Source organism: Danio rerio, chromosome 17 (assembly GCF_049306965.1).
Source record: "Danio rerio strain Tuebingen ecotype United States chromosome 17, GRCz12tu, whole genome shotgun sequence".
Taxonomy (NCBI): domain Eukaryota; kingdom Metazoa; phylum Chordata; class Actinopteri; order Cypriniformes; family Danionidae; genus Danio; species Danio rerio.
Genome location: NC_133192.1, coordinates 43,626,152 through 43,639,667, shown reverse-complemented (window position 1 = coordinate 43,639,667; position 13,516 = coordinate 43,626,152). Strand labels below are relative to the sequence as shown.

General features: G+C 34.3%; 1 protein-coding gene across 8 annotated transcripts in view; it reads left to right on the top strand.

Moving 5' to 3' along the window:
* Positions 1-13,516, top strand: part of LOC797812 (leucine-rich repeat and fibronectin type-III domain-containing protein 2) — a 299,809-nt gene that overhangs the window by 180,856 nt on the left and 105,437 nt on the right. For 2 of the 8 annotated variants that reach the window (XR_012393080.1, XM_073927817.1), the window contains exon 3: positions 11,889-12,007. The exons of the other annotated variants lie outside the window; for them this stretch is intronic. The gene's annotated coding sequence lies outside the window, so the exon portion shown is untranslated. The remainder of the gene's footprint in view (positions 1-11,888; positions 12,008-13,516) is intronic. 8 annotated transcript variants of the gene reach the window in all.

Genomic DNA, 13,516 nt, shown 5'->3' with positions numbered 1-13,516 from the left:
GCTGACTTTTATTGATTACATGAAATGAAATAAAAATATGTTTTACAGTTTAACTGATACCATTAGTCTATCATAAATGTGTTCAGTTAAGGGCTAATTAGTCAATATGTGCATCTCTAAATGTACATTGTCTCAAAGCTGCTCTACATGGATGTACAGGAATGGAATAAAAAATCTGATTAAAAAAAAAAAAACATTTCTGTTTGTGTGACAAATTCAGCATTTCAGGCAGGGAGCAGAATAATGATAAATGCTAATGTTCTCATAGTTAGTTAAAAACTGAGTCAGTCCAGTTTAATACCAAAGTTATTGTTAAAAAATTATCCACCGAAGATCAACTCAGGGAAATACAACTTACCCTGAGGTGACAGTGTCAAGGAACCAAAACTCCTCCAGTTACCAGAAAAGCAAAAGAAATAAATAAAAAAAAAATGAAAATAAATAAATAAATAAAAAAAAACCTTGGGAGGAAACCAGGCTCATTTGGGAAACCAAAAGGCCAAACAGAAAAGCTGCAGATCTGCCGTCTAGAGAAATTGCATGTGACCTTGAGAACAATCTTAAGTCATGCTAAAGTAGGTCCAGGGTGGGTGTTCAGGTTGGTCAAAAGAAATTGATGTAGAGATCTATCCATCACCAATGTCTTTGCTAAGAATCAGTCTTCTGTTCACGACATATCGATGTCATCTCTGACTGTGTGAGGCTGTGTTGAGGTCATCTTCTGTGCACAACAACTATCTTGTCTGAAAATGGCTGGATCCAAGATCTCAGGATAAGTAGAGAAAGATAATGCGTATAGATGCCATTCTTCTTGCAGTCTCTTTTTGGGAAGTGTGTCTACTTCCCAACTTGTGCTAGGAAGGCTGTTCCAGACTTTAGGTTGTAAACATGTAATTTATCTACTACTTACAATCATGTCCATAATTAACTGAACATAGCAGACGTGAGGGGCTGCAATACACTAGGAGTTCACTCAAATTCTAGTAAGCTAAGCTGTTAAAATATTTAACTAATGTATACAATGTTTAATAGGGAGCCAATGCACTGCTGACTGAACCAAACTAATAAGATCATATTTCTTATAGTTTTGGTAAGAACTCTACCTGCTGCATTTTGCACCAGTTGTTTGTTTGGCCTACAAACCAACCACCTAGTAAGGCAATACAATATTCTTGCTATAAAGTCATGAATCCATGAATAAGCTTTTCTGCATTAGAGAGTGATAGCATATATCATAGATTACAGCTTTTACAGATTCTTGCAATGCAGATTCTTTGTTGATTTTTTGGTCATTAAACACAACATATTTTATTCTGAGTTAAAGAATCCCCAACTTGCTCAGTGCATTTGTAAAGCAAGTTAACAATGTACTTAGGAAATGTCCAGATGTGATCACATGATCGGAAATCATGCCCAATTTAACATTTAGGCTCGATCGGAGTCAGATGTTACCTTTCGATCAGGACTCAATCGTATACAGGGCTCTAGAGCCTTTATTGCAACCTTATTTTTTAATGGTGTGACAAAAAAAAATCTTGAGGTTGCACTGGTACAACCAGCTATTCATGGGGAAAATTAAATACGTTTTTGTTCCAACAGTCAAAAATATAAATATTTTGATGAGTATTGTTATTGGAATATTTATAATGATTTGATTGTGCTTTTTGGTGCTTTTTGATACAGGTTTTGCAGTCTCATGCACTCCCTCTCTCACACACACACACACACAGACCCATCTCCTTATCCAGTGGCAAGATGACAAGTACTTAATCCCACATCACCAGTTTTATTTGTTGCCAATTTGCATGTTATTTCTTTTTTAAAATGTTTTTTTTTATTGTTTCAATCTCTCAAGTTAAAATAGGCTATTGGGTAATATTGACGTCCAATAGAATGATGTGCAATAGGCTTCTGACCAACACCTCCTATATAAAATTTACACACGGTGTAGTGCTTGGTAACCCTGGTGTAATTTGATAAGGACCAGGCGGTCTAACAATATAGCAATCCTGAGAGATTGAGAGAGAGCGCGAGCAGGAGAGAGTAAGAGCGTGCGAATCCACCGTGACGCCGTGTGTTGCCTGTTATAGGCTGCCTGGACACTGTAGCATCCAGCTGGGTTTTATTTGGGAGACATATTTAATCGCCATAAATTTAACAATCTTTCTTGGCCCAATATGTACCTGTTATGTGTATATAAATAATGCTGATTTGATATATATCAGTAACACAATCAGTAGTTGACAAATATATTGAGTGGATATGCTTGTAAATCTGACTTTGAAAGAGTCAGTGCCTGACCAGCCACAAACCTCACTGCACTTGATGGGCGGCACTCATGTCTCACAAAGGGGCAAACAAAACTGACATTTAGTCCTTGCACAACCTACAGTTTCCATCTGTTATCTCTCTCTTGGTAGTACCCAATTTTAACGTGACATTTTTGAAACCTAATCTAAATTTAGCAGGAATGGTCGGGACGGGTAGATAATGGGGTGGGTCGTACAGCAGGTGAACAAAGGCTAAATATACAGCAGCAGCGGTCAGGTGTGGAGTAAAACCTGGCAGAAGTTTGACTCAAAATTCAGTCCTATGCAGATCTCTATGCTGTTTTCAATGCTGATGAGTGGATGTGACACATCACAACACTAGAGCTGAGAAGTGGGGATAAAAGTCCTTAATGTCAATCAATCAATCCACCATGAAAAATAGCAAAAGTATTTGTGGTTTTTAATGCATTCAAGACTTTGTGTGTTTCTCAGTGCAAAACTGTTACTGCTGCTCATGGAAACAGTCAATTGCTTGTCAGGAGTGGAATGCAACTGACTGTGGAGTGACTGCAACTGTGCGCATCTTCACTAAACAGATGGAGGGCAAAATAATATCGTAATGATATTTTTGTTTAAAAAAATTATATATATATATATATATATATATATATATATATTTTTTTTTTTTTTTTTTCCCCGTTTTCTGTTTAACAGAGAGCAGATTTTTGTTCAACACATTTCTAATCATAATAGTTTTAATAACTCATTTCCAATAACTGATTTGTTTAATCTTTGCCATGATGACAGTAAATAATATTTTACTAGATATTTTTCAAGATACTTCTATCAAGTTATTGTATAACAGTGGTTTGTTCCGTCGATTATCGAAAAAATTGCCTAAAGGCAAAAATTAATTTTGTCCTTAAAATTGTGTTTAAAAAAATTAAAACTGCTTTTATTCTAGCCGAAATAAAAAAAATAAAAAAAACTTTCTCCAGAAGAAAGAAATATTATCAGACATACTGTGGAAATTTCTTTGCTCTGTTAAACATCATTTGGGAAATATAAAAAAAGGGAAAACAATTCAAATTCCATGTATATTCTGTACATGTTCTCAGTTCTAAGATGCACACCCCTAATATGCAGTAGTATATACAAAGCAAGGATCAATATCTAAGTCTTGTGGTACCCCATCACCTACTTAATATGATACAATTCCAATAACTGCTACAGATTGATATCAGTTGTTGGATAGGTATGGCTTAAACAATGTTAATGCAGTCTCAGTTATACAATATAGTTTCCAAGCCTATTCAAGAGAATGTTCTGATCAATAGATCAATGCACCACTGAGCAACACTAAGAGAACGATGCAACCATAATTGAATTATAAGAGCAGATCATTTGTGTGTTTTTAGTGCTATGAAATGCTCTAAATCCTGATCAAAATGTCTTTCATATAAATGTATTGTTTCACTCTAAGAACTGACATAATTATGTACGACTTTTTGTTGTGTCTTTGATGCAAAAGGCAGATTGAAATTGGTTTATAAAGGTGTTAGAGGTTTAAGAACAACCAGTGAAAAAGTTGTAGGCACATATAATAAATAAATATGAATTTCTGATTATAAGAACAGGTTCTGCAACTTAGTATTTTTGGAAAAGGGTGGTTGATTAGTGTAGACAGTTATTCTTTTTTTTTACTGTAGAGAAATTCGGAAGTATTTTGCACTAATTGGGACAATGGTGTAGGTAATAATTTCAAGGTTATAACTGCGTCACTGATATCATAAATCTTGCATGTAAAGAAATTCAATAAGTCATTACTGCTCTTTTGAGAAATGTATTTTCTAGTTAGATCTGCCACTGCATCTAGTAAAGCCCTGCTATAAAAATAGATCTAGCAGACTGTAAGACTTGTCTGATTCTATAACCATGCAATGGATTTCCATGCAAGATAAAAATAAATAAATAAATAAAACATGTCTAGTTTTGATTTATTCCTGCTGCTTTTTATTTCACATTGGACCAATGTTTCTGAATGTTTACAACAAAGGAAGACAGTAAAGTCAAATGTCATACTAGTAGCAATCTCGTGCATGGTAATGGAATTATATCTCATTCATAATAGTGTCCTGATTGGATTGGACCGGATCTCTCTCTCATATATAAACGCTCAGACTTTGAGGTCACACTTTATTTTGATGGTCCATTTGTTGAATTCAAGTTATATCACATCTACATGCCAACTTATTCTCATTAGATTATAAGTAGACTGTAAGGTTGGGGTTAAGGTTAGTGTAAGTTGACATTTACTTGCAAAGTTTCTTATAGTCAGTTAAATGTTTGTTGAAGCTGCAACAGATGTTAAGCAGACCATCAAAATAAAATGTTACTAACATTTGATTTTGTCACTTTGTTCTGGTAGCCAATACCCACTCTGAATTGACACATTGACCTCAAAACTCATGAAAATGCTTCAACCTTCCTTTTGAAACCAATCAAATTGTATATATATATATATATATATATATATATATATATATATATATATATATATATATATATATATATATATATATATAATTTTTATTTTTATTTATTTTTTATTTATTTATTTTTTTTTTTGTCATATTAGTGTTACGACTTCTTGATGTTAGAGTGAGGATTGAAGTAACATATATATTGTGACAATTATGTGTAATATGGGACAAAAAGAACTATGCATCAACCAAAATACTGCCAAAAAGAGAATAATTTATTAAGCAAAAATCAAAGATTAACAGAAATATCAATAATAATAAAAAAGAAGGATATAGATAACAACTAATCAACAAAACCACAAAAGGAAAATAATTATTTACAATTTATACTAACAAAATAATCCAAAAACAATAAACCCCAGATGTTTATTCAAAAAATAAATCAGAATTGAGTTAATTGAACCATGCAGTGTAAATGCAGCCTAAAACTGACCTAATCGTGCATTTTTTATAATATTTATTGATTGATTGATTTATTTATATTTCATTTTAGGTTATTTTCAATCTAGGAAAGAATAATATGATTTTATTTATTTATTTTTTTAAATGTGCTTCAGGATATTTCATCATTTGAAACAACTTTCAAGATCATCTGTTGGGTCAGACTACATGGCTATGATTTACGCTTTTCAGTTTGCCTTCAGTTTGGTCTGATTTAATCTGGGTTACTGGTGACTTTATAACAGCTGTTGTCTTTGTGTGGTGCCCCATATTTCATCACTCTGTTCTAGATGTACTAGTTTTACTCATATATTTAAATACGGTTGAACCTAACTGTCAATTCTATCTAAGCAATTTTTAGAAAGTTGCGTTACCCCACCCCTGAGATTTATATTTAAGATTTCAAGCGGATAACAATTCATATTGAGCTACAAATAATAATTAAGCCCCATTTATTAATTATTAAGTAAGGCTCTATGAATGTGGTAGCTACTGTAGAGTGCACTAATGGTCTGTTTCCACTGAGTGTCACAGTACAGTACGTTACGGATCACCTTTATCAGTTTCCACTGCCTAAAGGGTACCAAGGGTACAATGTACGACAGAAAGTTTCAGTCGACATCATTCTCGCTCAAGAAACTGTCAAAGTAAAACTGTATGAGTTGTTCACATATCATATGAGAAGCACTTCTCACAAAACAGCCGCGTTATACACAAATACTAGTATATAAATGATCATTGATTATATAAACAGGATTTGATTGTAATTGCAGATTAATGATAGTGCTGAATAGTCTACTATAACATCTGTGATTATATTAAATGAATGCAACGTATATGAACAACACGCAACATACAGCTTACTGTACAGTTAGTGCAAACCTCTCATCTGTGTCTTTAATCTTTACCAGCACATGTAACATCTTGTTAGAAAGTACTCCCTACATTTAGAGATCCTAAATGTCCAAAAAGTCATGAAAAAAGTTAAACATGGCAATTTGTTCATCTTTTAGGTTGCTGAAAGAATTAATCGCGCCATTGTTTTTTTGGGCTTCTCCTTTGCTTTTTCGAATGCACTCTTGCATTTGTCCATTTCTGAAAGGATCAGATGTCAGAAGCACTTCAAAAATCAGGAGCACATGATTATTATGAGCTCAAGAAGTTTGTTATTCCAAGTATAGATGTGCTGCAAACGCATGCAAGAAAGCAAAATTGCTCATGATTTAGCCTTGTAAACTACTACAAGGCACAGGGTTCTTATGTTCTTATGTTGTTTATGTTCATTATGTTCTTCTTCTTGTTTTTTCATCAACTGTGGCTGTTCATCAAGACAACAACAAGGTTTATTTGAGCTTAGGTCGACCAGGGGTCCGTTCTTCGTACCTCGCTTAAATGATCTAAGATGATTTGGCAGATCCTGGATCTTTTAATCTTGATAACTGATCTCTCGCTTATTTGGTTCTTCAAACAAGTTCGCGAATCAGATTAGAATGTCTGGATGAACTGATCTGAGATCACTGCGTGTGTTGTTAAGGACAGATCTATCGATCCTCGAAATCATGATCAGCAATGCAACGATTGGCTGACGGCACAGCAGCGTAATGACATCATCTGATTAATATTCAATTATCCATGTGAGCAAATTTACATCAAATTAGCAGTAAACGGCTTGTTAAATATGACACGCAGTAACTTCACATTTGTTGTGAGCTGCAGGCTTTACACTTTCATTTGTCAAGACAAGAGTATTCATCATGTATTTCAATGCAAATCAATGTATTTAGTTCTACATTTAGAAAAGATTTTCTTTATTATAGTACAGTTTTTTAATCGGTGTAAATAATAACTGGTTGTTTCCAAAAGCATTTTGATATTGGTAAAGGCGTCTGCAACTTTTGTGAAGCATCAAATCACTGGCATATTAACTGTCAAAACATGTTTATGACTGCATAAATGTATTATTGCTTTTAAAAAAAGTCACATATTGTGCATTTCTATTATACACAATTTGTACTAAAGCAATCTAAAAAGTTCATATCAATAAGTTTTCTCTTTGCACCACCAGGTGGCAGTCTTTGCACTTTCATTTCGAGGGTGCAGATTGCATACGTTTTATTAATATGTAAAACTTTATTTATTTTATTAATGACTATAACTTTATATATATAGTTAAAAACTACAATTTTCCCAAGTGTATATAACTTTTACTGTAAGAAAATATCAGAACTCGGTACATACTTTCTGTATTATCTTTGCTTGAACTGAGCCGATCTAATCCTGTTTATATGATTTGAACCTGCTCCCAATCAGGTTTGACCTAGCAGATCTGTTGCCATGACAACAACTCTCGGATCAGCTTTGAAGAACGAAACGATCCTGGATCGTGTCAAATCGTCAATATCCAAATCCAGCTAACTGAGTAATCCACGTACGAAGAACAGACCCCATGTCTTATTAATATGTGTTTATATTATTATGATGTAATGTCTTGATTGTGTTTTTAAAAATGGCGCTTCCTTAGGTTTCATTCTCCTGTCTTGTGCACGAGCGAGTGATGCATCTCTGTAAACCAATAGCGTTGAGTTGCACACCTTGCTGTGCCTTTTGGTACCCTTTTGTTATTCTAGGTAACCTTTGCAAATTGTACCCAAAAAGTGATATGGTCTAACTGGGTAGTGACGCTGACAACGGAGGGTGCGGATCCAAATGCAGGTTTACTAGGGAGGTCAGGTAAGTCAACACAGTTGCAAACAGATGTATGTAGGCAATCCAGAAACGTAGTCAAAGTAACAGGCGAGTGGTCAGAAGGCAGGTGGCAGACAGGGAGATCAAAACACGGCAAAGCAAGACAAAGGAAACATGTTGTAGTATCACTTTACAGATAACAAGACTCGGCGACTAGAGTGAGTGTCTTCGCTGCTTAACTAGTGAGTGTAATCAGTCTTTGACAATCCTCCGGCGGTGTGTATGCATTCAGTCAGGATCAGGAACGTGTGTGAGTCGAGTGCATGTATGAAGTTTAGTCCATAAAATGGCAGATTTGTAGTTTGTTAGCGATTGTGAGTGTTTTTCAGCAATCTATGGTGTTTTAGATAACTGGCGATCGTGACACATGGTACGGTTTGCTTTTAGGTAGATTTGAACAGTGGAAACGGCCATAAAAGCGTACTGAACAGAACCATATTGTACTGTACCACTCAGTGGAAATTATATAACAGATTATATAACAAAGATGTTTGCTATTTGTTCAAACTACTTATTTAAAACAAACAAAAACACATATATATATATATATTTTTTTTATTTCAGACAACCTATTTGTTTTATGTTCAATCCAATTCAATGTGTAAAAACTAATAAGCTAACTTAATTCTTTCATGTTGTTCCAACACAAATCGATTGTGTGGACACCAGCAATTTTACAGTCCTTATAATGCATTAAAATTAACTGAATTAACTATATTAAGCTGACCAATATTAGATTTATTGTTTGACAAAATATATACAATTGAAATCAAAATTATTAGCCCTCCTGTGATTTTTTTTTCCTTCCTTTTTTTATTTTCAAATATTTGCCAAATCATGTTTAACAGAGCAAGCAGTTGTTTACAGTATTTCCTATAATGCTAGTCTTTTCCTAGTCTTTAAATGTCGCTTTAAGCTAAATACTAGTATCTTGAAAAATATCTAGTAAAATAATATGGACTGTAATCTTGGCAAAATTAAAATAAATCTGTTATAAGAAATTAGTTATTTAAGCTATTTAGACGTGTTCTTTTTGTTAAACAGAAATTGGGGAAAGAAATATATAGGGGCTAATAATTCTGACTCCACCGTACATGCACATCCTATTTTTATAATATACTCTCTCAGTCTAGCGTTGTGGTCTGCAAGAACGCGGGCATTAGAAAGATTATGTGACTCCTTCAACAGAAAGTACATTACATTTCTAGGTTTTCTATTATCTAGGGAACCTTACTGGAGCAAGGTAACATCTCTTTTCCGAAATGCAGCTCGTAGCAAGAAAAGAGACAGCGCATTGAACCCAGCGGTCCTTCTTAAATTGCAGAACCTAGATAAGTGGACATGCCCATGGGCCTCAAGCAAGAGGTACATAATGACAACATGGAGGGATATGATAAGCTCTTATCTGAGGGGCACTTGTCCCAAACCTAGTGGAAAATGTGATTACACCTCTCCACAGGAGAAGCAAGGTGGTCATAAAAAAATAAGATACTTGCCTCCCGAAAGCAAAGCTTTCACGTTGAGGCTGTCTCTTGCGTTTCTTGTATCGTTGTTTTTGCAGTCATATAATAATAATAATAAGAAGAAGAAGAAGAAGAAGAAGAAAAAGAAGAAGAAGAAGAAGAAGAAGAAGAAGAAAACTAATGATAATAATAATAATAATTATTATTATTATTATTATTATTATTATTATTATTATTATTATTATTATTAACAATGCTGAATAAAAATAAATAAATAAAGTTTGTTTTAGGTATAGGTTAAATTATAGCTAATAAATATAGGTTAGTAAATTAGCGGTTTATTTTACTGTGGTGACCACAAGCCTAAATAAATTGAGTGAGTGAGTTAATAAATCATTTCTAGCATATAATATTATTTATTTCACAGTTGTGAAAAAATTAATCTAAATAAATAAAGGCTAAGGTATAAAATAGACTATAATTGCATAACCATGAGCCATAGCATGTACTTGAGTGTTCTGTTCTGTATGTATTTCCCTGAGGAGCTTCTCTTGCACAAGCTGTAGAGCTGGCTTTCCTTCCAGATTCATGAGACTAAGCACAATGTCAGGAGCAGAAAGGAACTTCATGAAATATGATAGTATGGATAAATGCACTGAAAATCAATGATGTGTTTCTTTTGATGCTATAAGTGCAGTTTTATTTACAGTAATTAGACATAAACAGAGCAGACGTCACAGACTTGTCTCAACATTGTGTATGCACACATTATAACTTTTCTATACAAACTTGTCTACCCCAGCAACTTTTTTTTTTTTTTTTTTTTTCAAAAACCATTTTGTAATATTCAATTGGCTACTTTTAGCAATTTTTAAAAAGTGACTCAGAAGAGTAGTGGCTGCAGGCTTCCCTCAGTAGAGTAAATTGATAGCTCAGACTGTTTTTCATAACTGTTAATTTACTGATTTTTGTTAACATGTAAATTGTTGGTAATTTAGATAGCAATAAATTCCAATAGTGTTATAGTTGTTGTCACTTTCACAAATGTGTTACTTTCACAAGTTGAAAAGAGTAAGTATACAAGCTGTGATTGTTTAAAAGAATGTCACTGTTCATAATCAGTGTTATATTTAAACAAATAAAAATAAAAAAAAAGTGTTTGTATTACTTTTACAAATAGTCAACTCTATTTTTCATACAAATCTAAATGGACTTATTTCAAATAATGTTTTTGCTGAGATGGCCAGTCAATTTGAGAAAACATTATTTTGTATACATGAAGATGTAGCTTTGAGTTGTGATTATGCAGTGCCGTCATCACGCAAAGTAATATGGTTTTAAGAACCTATTTATTGTGCATCTGGATGTAATGTTTTAATATAATATAATACACAGCACCTTAGAGAGTAGAGACATGACCGGCTTTGACAGGTATTTGACTTTGTCAGATCCTACATAATAAAGTCACTGATATGCAAATTAGTGCCTGATGTCATCTGGCAACATTAGTTACTTTTCTGGCAGGTTTTAGCTACTTTTTATTAAAAAATAGTTAACAACACTGTCTGTGATTGGTCGACTTGGCAGTAGTGACGAGCATGGGCGGTGCTGAGAGTTGCAAGCCCCATGGAGCAATTGTTTACAAGTTTCTATTCACATGAAAGAGCTCCAGATGGAAACTTCTGTTTTGTGTTTAACTCATGATTAAAGTTGTTGCACGTCCGCCAGTTATCACTCGAATGAGCAGGTTTTATCTACTTGTAGCGTTCAGAAAGAAACAATACACCCACGAAGAAACTCGACACAGAGGAACATAAAAACATACTATCAGCTACCTACTCAAAAGTGATATTGCAGAGCAACACAAATAGCACGCAGAAGTATAATTGCACAACTCAAGGTAGCAAGGGAGACGCTGTGGGTCACGCTGATCACTTGATGCAGAAGTATAAATCAGACCCAGACTCATTCTGAAAACGTAGTACTGTTAACGTTTCTGGAGACCTCGAAATACATCCTGGGAGTTACATATTTTTGCAAACCTGCGACAGGGCGCTGTGTGCACTTTTTCGTAACTCAAATGTCTCTTTTCGTAACTCAAATGTCGCCATTCGCACCCGTGCTGTTCTTGCGTAAACCCACCAGAGGCCGCTGTCAACTGACTAAATGACTGAATGATTGACTCTGTGGCCGGCCAATCGATTGACCCACCCTCCTCCTTCCCTAAACCCTACCAATTATACGACTGACCCTCCTGCCCGCTTACTTCCTTAAACTCAACCAACAGTTTACAAAAACTGTCCAGAAAAAGAAAAGCCCTCATCTGATTTTTACCGCGTTTTCAGATTTTACCACATTCACTCGTTCCTTTTATTTTTTGGATTGTGTTTTTGTCTTACCTGATTTCTGGAATCGCTCTTCCCCAGACTAGAACCCGGTCATCGTTGTCGTCGTCATCAACTTCTCTCTGCTTCTCAAGCCCGCGGACGTAAACAACGAGCTAACTGGACAAACTGGTTGTAGTGGAAAAGCCCTCCACACAGAGGTAAGTGGTCAGCCAGTAAGCGCCACAAGGAACGGCGTCATACCGCCCGTAGTGTTTGCTTAAAAAAATTAAATGCAGCCATACACACCTCCAGCTACATAAATTGAGGTCTCCAGAAACGTTGATGGGACTATGTTTTCAAAATGATCCTGTTTTGTATAAATCAGACTTTCATATGCATATCAAAAACTTTTTTTTTTTCTTTTGACCAATTGAGTGTTGTAAGGTATAGGCTGCCATAAACTAAATATTTCACCTATTAAATTACAGTGTGTGTGTGTGTGTGTGTGTATGTATATATATATATATATATATATATATATATATATATATATATATATATATATATATATATATATATATATATATTTCACTTTATACCAGTATGTAATATGGCCATAGCAACATAGAAGGGACTTTGTTTAATTGTGTACTATTTTTTGTTTTAGTTATTTATTTATTTACTTTTTGCAGTGGCATAACTATGCTAATAACTATTGCAGCAGTGCTGTGCCACCTAATGACTTCAAAACAACATCATATTATGGAATCCTTTTGCCTCTTACTGAGTACTGAAGTAACATCTATGTTCCTTGACTCAGCCAGTGTAAGATATTGAATAGAGGCGTGAAGGTTAGCTCAGGTTACTTTTATAATAAGAGTATGCTTGTTTTTTTTTTTTTTTTTTTTTTTTGTCAGGTGGCTGAACAACTCCCATTTTGTGTTTGGAGTTGTGTGCGCAGCCTGCTCTGAAAGCACTGACCCTCATAAAGCCTCTGTATTGACGCAGGCAAATTGAAGCTGTCTACAGACCATACAGAACAGACTGTTCTTTCAGCTGCACCACTGTTCTAGCTCATGGGTGAAATATGTTACACTTGTATTGTCTTCATATAGTTTAAGTGACCTAGAAAGTTTCCTGTGTTCTATGCATGCTATTTCTTTATTTGTTTGTGTTTGTTGTTTTAATCTAAAGTTAATTGATGATATTTCAACAGCTTTTCTCTTGAGGCTTCTGAAACAGAGTCCTCATTTAATGAGCCTCTTTTAGCCCATCAGAAGTGTTTGTTTATCCAGAATGCAAATGTCAGAGGCTGTCACTAAACACTTTACAGCGTCTTTCCTCATTTGTCTTCAAAGTCTCTTTAAAAAGGTCAAATCCCTTCACTGGATGGTGTGTTTTAACATCTCTTCAGCAATTTGTACTCTTTCGTTTAATGGAGGGTATAAACCTACCTTAATTTGTTTTGTTTTGTAGTTCATTTTTAATGATTTTTTTTGCTTTTCCTAAATGCATTTCACTGCAGGTCAGCCCTATTATGCCACTTGATTGTGCTTGAGTTTTGGATAATAAAGAGATTAAAACACGCTCTAAGAACACACAATGTCAAATATCAATTATTTTTGGTTACACAGGAGACAGTTAATGTTAGTTAATGTATTTATTTACAAGAACAAACAATGAACAATACATTCATTAATGCATTCATGTTAAAGTTAGTTCATAAA